The sequence below is a fragment of the Physella acuta genome, unplaced genomic scaffold (genome assembly GCF_028476545.2).
Source record: "Physella acuta isolate Inbredline_101_S28 unplaced genomic scaffold, ASM2847654v3 ptg000633l, whole genome shotgun sequence".
Lineage (NCBI taxonomy): Eukaryota > Metazoa > Mollusca > Gastropoda > Physidae > Physella > Physella acuta.
This window is the reverse complement of record NW_026732152.1, coordinates 60,253-69,997: the sequence shown is the minus strand read 5'-3', so window position 1 is coordinate 69,997 and position 9,745 is coordinate 60,253. Positions and strand designations below refer to the sequence as shown.

At 35.8% G+C, this 9,745-nt stretch overlaps 1 long non-coding RNA gene across 1 annotated transcript; it reads left to right on the top strand.

The window, feature by feature from the left end:
* Positions 1-6,142: 6,142 nt before the first annotated feature.
* Positions 6,143-9,062, top strand: LOC131948246 (uncharacterized). Its single transcript, XR_009387992.1, has 3 exons — positions 6,143-6,253; positions 7,849-7,941; positions 8,860-9,062. It is a non-coding gene; the product is annotated as an uncharacterized LOC131948246 (long non-coding RNA).
* The last annotated feature ends 683 nt before the right edge of the window (positions 9,063-9,745 follow it).

Sequence of the window (9,745 nt, the reverse complement as noted above, 5' to 3'; positions counted from 1 at the left end):
ACCAACACCACACACGTCATCACGTCAATAGCTGCACCATCACGTTCTATGGCTTCGTCATCACGTTCAGTAGCTAGGCGCGCAATGGTTTTTAGTCATGTAACTCTATTATAAATAAAACATGTAAAATACTGAAATTTTTTTTTAATAAAAAACGTTTTAATAACTAACCAATGGTTTTACTAACCCTGCTCTTGATTTACGCTACGACAGAGCTATTTTTAGATAACATAAGGAAATTGCGCTAAAATTGTCACTAGACTTTTTAATTAACTTGTTTTAGATATTTGATCCATATCATGTTCAATATACATTCCTTTAAAATGGATTTATTTTCTTTGTAACAAGCTTCAAATGAAAATTAATATTTAAAGGATTGTGAATACAACAAAATTAGTTTAAAATTTTAGTCCCATCTCTAGGTCTACCCCATAATGTGTTATTCTAGACCCCCATCCCCATGCATGTAAACCACAATACTTTGTTTATAGTGGCAGTAGTCACACTTTGTTTATAGTGGCAGTAGTCACGCTTTGTTTAATGTTGGTAATACAGAAATGTGTAGAAATATCAAAGAAACTATTTAGTAGGCCTGAACTACAACAAGTCATGAAGTGGTAGGCTTACACTATAAAATGTTTACCTGCCTTTATATACCAAGGTATTTAATTTTTAGAACTTCCTTGCTTGATTTTAAGTGTGAAGACAGCCAACTGTTAAGTAACAAATATTTTGCTAACCTCTACGTCTTGTTGTTGAATAATAAGCCCACTATATGCACGACCCCCAATAAGATTGTCACTGTATTAAATACAGGGTTGACTTACTTTAGTTATACAGAGCTTTGATTATTAACAGTTAACAGCCACATAAAAAAAAAATCTAAAACCATATTTACAGTAAAAGAAATATCGTGGAAGTTCGTAAGTTCATATCGTGGAAATAAGGAAACGTTATTTTTACTAAGAAATTGCAGAAGTAATTACGCTAATACTTATGGCAGAAATGTAACCGCCCGCCGAAGTAAAAAGCCTATTTTTTACAAGCGGTTGGAGGAGAAAATAGGATAGCCGTAGAACGGTCTAGACACGACTGTGCTCACATGGTCTAGTGTCGTAAGCCTAATGGTCAGCGCGACCTTGAAGAAGCGGTAAAAGGTGGTTTGTGCTGTGGAGACACGTGTTGCAAAAAGCGTCCGTAAAGTTAAGATAAAACAGCTCAGTTCTGTTTCATACATAAAATAGTCCCTCAAATCAATTTGCCTTTTCCTTATTTGGGCAATACCAAATATTTAAAAAAAACACAAAAAAAAAAAAACAAAAAAAAAAAAACGATCGGTCATTTGGGTCTAGATCTGTTACTAGATCTATTAACCAACACTATTTCCTAATCCCAGTAGCGTGACGTCAATTTCTACTACTTGAAATATTGTTTCAAACAAATACTACCGACGTTTCAATGTTTAGACTAACACTAAAAGACAATGTATGAATGTAAACCTACTATTTTCTCTTTAATTCAATTAATTCTGCAATATTCGCACGCTACAAAGGCAGTGTTTCTTCCAGACTTTTTTCTCCGGGGGGGCACTTGAAATCTTCGGGGGGGGGGGGGGCGGTAAACTTTCTTCGGGGGGGGGGGGGGGCGGACACTGTTAAAAGTATATATTTTCTATATAAAGTATATACATTTCATTTCGTTCGGGGGGGCGGTAAAATTTTTTTGCCCCCCCGAAGAGATGCCTGGAAGAAACTCTGTACAAAGGCATTCGAAACCACTGTTATGCTAGACAAAGGAAAACTGATAAAAAATGAAAGGAGGTAGATCTATTAGATGTAGGCCTATGTAAATTGCTCAGATCGCCACTCTCTTGCCCACTCCCATATGATCACAAATTGTGAATTTTGCCCTACTTAAAAATACGATTCATAATCCTCTCCATTCTATGGCCGGCATCAACGTATTTCATCCCGACCTTCACCTTCTGCATAGGTCGAGTATTTACAACCGCGTTTAGCTTGGTTCAGTTGCGTACATACACACACACACCAAGGTGAATTTTGCCCTACTTAAAAATACGATTCATATTCCTCTCCATTCTAGGGCCGGCATCAACGTATTTCATCCCAACCTTCACCTTCTGCATAGGTCGAGTATTTACACCCGCGTTTAGCTTGGTTCAGTTGCGTACACACACACACACCACACCACACACACACCACCCCCACCCACCCACCCACACAAACGACACCTAATAATGACAAAATTTACAAGATCTAGATCTTTATGTGTATCGTGGTCTAAATTAAAACTCTTGGCAAATAATAGGCTACCTCTAATATATCTATTATCTAAGTCCGTCAGTGGTACACCTTTTTGTATTATAGTATTTATAGGCAACGTTGCACATACAACGTAAAATAGTAGTTATTTACTTGCATAATTCTACCCTATTGTCTTATGTGTTAATGAAAACATACGTGGTCACTAGTACATAGATTCTATATCAAAGACGATGTTTTAAATAAGTTATGTTAAATTTTTAAAATGCATTTTTAAAATATATTTTTTTTAGATATTTAGTGTGAGGGTTAACGCTACCTTAATTTGTTTTCGTTATTAAGGTAATCTCCATCTCAATTACTTTTTAAAATAAAGCAACCTATTAAACAATGAAGTATCGTAATCAGAGGCGTAGCGACCCTTCCCGATAACCGGAAAAGGAAATTTTTCTACTTTTTTCTACTTTGAATTTTTCAAAAGCCTATAACCTGAGTACTATTACAGATAGAAAAAATGAATTTTCATATGTAAGTAAAAGATTTAATTCTCTTACCTCCTATTCAAATTTTGAGTTATTTCCGTTGAAAAAAAAACAAAAAAAAACAAACGCATGTGAATTTATAAAGTACTAATAATATTCCGCACTATTATGCACATTTTGTTTGGCGTTCACTTGGTGTGCAATTCTTTTTTATACGAGATTCTATTCTATTTTAAAAAGTTTAAGTCAGTATTTAAAATAGATTAAAAATCATGTATATATCTCGAGTTGCCATCCCCTGTTGTTTTATATAAGAATATTCGAGAAAGTTTAGGGGAGATCACTCCCGGTTTATTGATAATGGCTACCATTACTATCATCGAAGTGCTTCCATTCTATAACAAATATAAAACTCGTACCCTGATTGTAAAAACTTAAATTAAGACGACTGTGCTCGTGTTTTAAAAACCATCACAGCGTGTAAATAAAGCACAGTATTTATATCTACCCTAAACATTATTGCAAGAGCGTGTCGTCACGCTTCCTGAAACCTCCTACCGACTTTCCGAAGTTTGACGTCATTTACGGACGACTCCTAAATAAAAATAGTACCTCTTTGGCAAGCGACCGCTGAAGCAAACAGATATACAGGTATGAACTCAAGGAGGCCTTGCGACTTATTAATCTTAAAAATGCTAATATTAATTATTACATCCAACGATATAGAACGTGTGTGGACAAGGTGGGGGGGGGGGGGGGGGTTCTAAAAACTGAAATTTTTTTTGGACGTCATAAATAACCCCTTATTTACAGACGGATAAATTATATCTAAACTACCACTCACACACCTCCCCCATCATTTTTTGTTATGACTGACTGCATGCAAACTCAAAAAAATGAAAAATAGCGGGCAAAATCGAGAGCCTAACAATTTTGAGGGCGATCATTCTTTCATCAAATGATAATTTTTAAAATACTCGTAACACATTCAATCGGTCAGTCGAGCAACAAAATATCTCTTCCCTCCCCTTCCCCTCCTCTCCCAATAACGTAGTAACTGAGCATCCGTTTTTTTTTTTTCTTCTGCGAACTAATGAAAAACGTCACAATACAGTGTAGACCCGCGCGGGGAAAAACTTAAAAATTCACTTAAAAATAGCAAATTTTTCAGTTCGAAAATGTGGACTTCGTGAAGAAGTTTTGTTTCTAAAACTGGATTCCAGACTTTTAAAAAATCCAGCCCAACAACTAGCGATTTTCTAGACTTTTTAAAGTCTTAAATTCCATTTTCTAAATTCCAGACTTTTTCCAGACTGCGTACGAACCGTTTTAATTATTGATGCTTTTGGGGTAGGTTGTTTGAAATTTGTGACGTCACCATTTCAGAGTTGGGATCGGGCCGTATGTGACGTTACAGGGAATGACTTGTATTTGACAGTTGCATCCTCTTCTTTGTGTATGCTGTGAAAATCTGCTTTGTAAACTTACTCATATTCCCCTACATTTCATCGCTGGTGAAATGTGACCTTAAACTCTTGTATGGTAATTATAAATGAAGCGCGTTTTTTACTAGTCGCCTATCGTTTCACTCGCTTTTGTTTGGTTCATTAGCATACACTGGCGGAGGGAGGCGCATGTTAACAAAAGCGAAAGGCACGTTAAAGTAGTCAAATAAAAAAACACTAGGCCTATAGTACATCAATCGCGCGCCAACACCTATGAATCACCGTGCCCATAATACTAGTAAACCGCCTACGATTGCGAGCGCGGCACGATATAAATAGACCATATGTATAACAAAAATAACGTCGTGTATATTGAAACTTTTAGCAACTTAAAAAAAAAAAACATTGTTTTCAATGCTACCAAGTAACTAAGTGTTGACTAAACATTTTGAAATAAAGTCTCTTAAGTGGGTCAGTGACCGGCCTTTTGATTTTTTTTTCAACATCCTCTACTGGGATGTCCGATATAATTGAGATGTGAGGAATTTACAATGAAATGTCATGAGGTTTTTAACCTCAATAAAGTATTATACATTTAGTGTGCTTTTAGGCGTGAGAGCTAATTTGGGCTGTTACCTACATTTAAAAAAAATATTTTGTTGTGTAGAAATAAAGCCAAATAAAACCAGATAATCTTACTGCTTACATGTTAAAAAGCTAATTTGCTTATAAAAACAGTTGTTGTTTTTTTAAAGTTTACATGCCAATTTAACTAACCATAGTTTACTTGACCCCCATTTGTTTTATTTTAGGTAAAGCTGCAGCCTTTTTTTTAAATACGGCATTTTCAAACACATGAATGTACGCTATTTAGACTAGTTGAAATGAAAGAACAGTTATCTAGCGCCGTGTCAAAAGATGTAATAATGTTCAGCTTTGTGAAACTACTGAAACAAATACCCTTAACTTGCGATAGGAATCGAGAAGAGAGGTCCGCTGATTTGTGACACACAATGAATGGAGCCTAGACATTTATTAAAGAGGCCATAAAGATGGAGAGAAGAGACAACAAACTGAGTGTTAGAACATCAGATCAACAGATTTAAGAAAGAGAGCTGTTAGAGTGGAAGACGTGGATGAAAACTTAAGTTTCCTATTAATTTGGTATATTATCAACTTGTAACTAATACAGATGAAGTATTTGTTGGCATCCGTTCGGGCATTATTGGTTTATAAACATTGAAAGAATGAATGAAAGAAAGAAAGAAGTATAAGATAAACATAAAGGGGAATTTCCGAAATTATTTATAATGAATTAGCAAACTGGTGAAATCAATAGCCAACCGTTGAAAACAGATTAAATACAGTACGTAACAAATTGTGAATGGAATAAAAATCATTAATAAACATACATTTCAATATAGCAAATAGTAATATTTTCTACAAGCACATTGATTCAAGCTTGATAGTTATGTAAATGTGTGACCGATCCAACCAATGGCGAGAGGTATTTCAAGTAGTGCCACGCAGACGCAGTAACGAAACGGCGATTCTCAAACACTTTAGGTACATGTCTAAAATATTCTCAGACGCAAATATAGACATTCATTCAGAGTAGAATTATGGAGAAAAACATCAGACACGATTGACATGAAATATTCAATTTTAAACACGATTTTTAGAATTCCTAATATATAAAAACCCATATCCTTGGCAAGCCAGAGTGTTAAATGTACTGGTACAAAAGTAGCATCTTATATTTTCTCAAATTCAAAAAAAAAAGAATAAGTAATGTACGCTATTATAATGTGACATGTATTGTAGCGCAAGATTTTTTAAACAAAAACACTAGCGATCTTAACACTGACAAGAATTTCTCTAGGAGGGCCAGGTTTGTTACATATGTAGAACCACTGAAGGAGTAGCAATAACGGGTGTAGCAATGGCCGCTGTATTGGCGACAACGACATACCGAGAATTGTTTTCAGGAACTCGTTTCAGAAATATGTACCTTAAAGAATATAATGTGTTTAGATTATATAAGGTGAGTAGATTAGTCGCTTAATTCAAGTTTTACTGTGACGCTAGTACTTTAGAACATCTGATAGAGCAGAGAAAATGTTAACGTGTCAGGAAGCAAATTGTCATCACGAACAGAGGTCGGACTTTGTTGATATTAATTAAATCGACTAATCGGATGTGAAAGGAATTAATAAAATCACTAATTGGTGCATATCATGTCTAAAGTGTGTGGAAATTGTTGAATTATATGTTGTTATAGGCCACAATAATAAAATGTAAACGGACACGTTTTTTTTAAAAGACTGTGCGCGAACATACAATTTTAATTCATCAATGTCGGTATTTTTTTATGTGTGCATCAGTAACGAACAGTTGGAATCTAACTACATCGATTTTTGTCAATTGACATTAAATATTTCTTTTTAAATTTAAAAACGTTTTTGAGAAAAGACCCTGAGTTAGTGGGAGAGGGAGAACGAAAGAGACGAGATGTGACGTCAGTGAAAAATGTGCTCAACATTTGCAGTATTCATGATCTAGTCATCTGAACTCGGAACTACTTCTCTGACATGATCGGTTCATAAACAAATCCACCAAGTTGGCGTTACACGCTCCACTATGTCTTCACAACCCTCAGCTACTATAGTCAGAGAAGAAACGGGAGTTGATATTTATGATATCAACTTAAACAGCGATGTTGTGCAGATTAATGGAGCACACGCGAATTATGTTGCTTATGGTAAAACCGTTTGCACATACAAATATTTTAGTTTCAAAATTTCGATGTGAAGAGCAAGGACTAGAAAATCTAGTGTTCGTGTTGTGATGTTCAATCTAGGTCTTTTGTACCTGTTTTGTTATGTGGCATAAAACAATTTGAGTAGTAGCTGATCCGTGTGTTTTTATCAGAAACGTAATAACGATAACAATACTTGTATTTAAATTGTGTATTTCTAAAATAAATATTACCTGTTTAGCTTTATTTGCATACTCGATCACCTGTTAAAGCAAGAAGCTCATTCAATGACTTGATTACGCTATTAGTTACTTACTGAAAATATGCTGTACCATGACCTAATCTATTTCAATATAATAAACGAACCGACCCGCGGCATGTCATACGCCGCTATTTAGTTGTTTTATTTTCTACTTTTCAGTAATTCATAATTTGTGAATTCGACAGTACCAACGCTGCCACTGAAAATATTTGCTTTAACACACTATCAGTAGCTCGTTAAGGACGATAACCCCCCTCCTTTCCCCAACCCCCCCCCCCTCCGTTAAAGTAAACTCCACTTAGTTACCCCCCCCCCCCCCCCCCCCCTACTTTTAAAATCGTTTCAAACTAAATTATCTGCCCCTAATAGTCGTCACTAAACCCGGCTCTGTTTATAAACATTTAGAGTGAACCACAGCTCACCAGACCATGTAGGGGTGGGGGTGGTAGGGAGCGCGTTTACAGCTTGTTTTCTAGCATCTCCCAGAAGAGAATTATATATATATAGATAGATACATATATAGATAGATTTTTCATAGGACGATCTGCAGTCATTTGGCTGATAACAAAAGTAAACTCATGGCAAGTAAATAAACATCTATATTCTTGTGTTTCTACAGAGCCAAATAAACTGACAGAGCTGGGTATCACAGTGAGAAAAAGAAGACCAAACTCTAGACATGAATGATACACAGGCTGGATAGCTTCATCAGGTTGGGAGCTTTGTTAAACTAAGCACATATGAACAGAAATGTTTTGGGAATAACCTAATGTATTTTTACCAGGGGTAGCAGTGGGTATGTATGAGTGAATTCAAGGGTACCAATGGCATAGCTAGGTTGGGCTGAGTAAGGGGCATAGTAGGTATGGACTGGGTTTTTATACTAAACAATACAAGAAATTGTAGTATATGGCTTGAATGTTGGCATTTCTGAATAGTTACAGGGAGTTATAGGTGTGTATCCATGGGGAGGAGGGGTGGGGGTTAATGGGTTCTGCATTCCTAGGTATCACAGACTAATTACTCGGGGGGAGGGGGGTGTTATAGGCTCTGCATCCCTGGGTATCAAAGCCTAATACTCTGGGGGTTGAAGGGCTCTGTATCCCTGGGGTACCATAGCTTTATACTAAGGGGGTAATAGGGCTCTGTATCCATGGGGTACCACAGCTTTATACTAAGGGGGTAATAGGGCTCTGTATCCATGGGGTACCATAGCTTTATACTAAGGGGGTAATAGGGCTCTGTATCCATGGGGTACCATAGCTTTATACTAAGGGGGTAATAGGGCTCTGTATCCATGGGTATCAAAGCCTAATACTCTGGGGGTTGAAGGGCTCTGTTTCCCTAAGGTATCACAGCTTAATTCTGGGGGGGGGGGGGGGGGGGGGGGGGGGTTGTAGGGCTCTATATTTTTGGGTATCACAGCTTAATAAAAAAATATTTAGTGAGATTTTTTAACAGGTGAATAGCTTATTTACGTTCAGGTGCATCACTTTCTGTAAAAATAAGATTCAAACAGTAGCTACAAACCCAGTACCCTATTTTAAAAAGGGATGCACACAAGTCTGCAACTACTTTTAAAAAAGATGTCTAAATATAGTAATGTTCCAATAACTTTCTATGTTTTCAGGATTGACTGGAATTTTAAGTACTTGGATTTGTTGATCCACTACTTTTTTCATCACGCAAAAATGTAAATGAATTTCTTTGGCCATCAATCATGCTAAATTTTGGTGAAAGTGCAATATGTGTAAAAGGGTTTACTATAAATGAGCTACAAATCTACAACATCAAAAACTTATGGATTTAGTTTAAAGCATATCTGCCAGTCAGCTTCCAAAAAAAAGAAAAGTCTAATTTCAGCAAGATGACATAGAGTTGGGATACAACAAGTGAAAATATAATTCTGAAACATCACAAACCTGTTAGCTTACTATTATTTTCAAATTTGCCCAGTATCTAGAATGAGTTAATCTGGTTTGCGCATTAGCTGTTAATGTTATGGGGCAGAGAAATTATCAATGCTACTTAATGTAACAAGTGTGATCCAAACTTACCTGTTTCTGTAGGCCTGAAAGGTGAATGCTTGAAACGTAAATGTAGCTGTGATAACTGTTTTTATGTTAATTAATGATTCTGGGACCTGCTCATCTGAAAGTTTATTCTCCATTGCTTATTCTCCACACAGCTGAAGTGTCTCAGTACCTATAATTATATGTAAAGGAAATGTAATTTATTTTACAAAGCAGTATTTTAAATATTAAAATTAATGTCAATTTCACTTGTACATTATAAGTAATTTTTGTAACCAAAAGAACACATTTCTAATGTTTTTGATATAAACTGTTAATGCAGGCAACTACTGCAAAAACATATTTCCAATCATGCAATATAACTAGAGCTGGTGAACTGCCTTTCATTTTTCTTGTGTTTAAAAATAACTAACTATATCTCTAAAGTGTAAAAAAATAAAAAAATTTACATCAAGAAATAGCTCTGTTGAAAAATATATCATG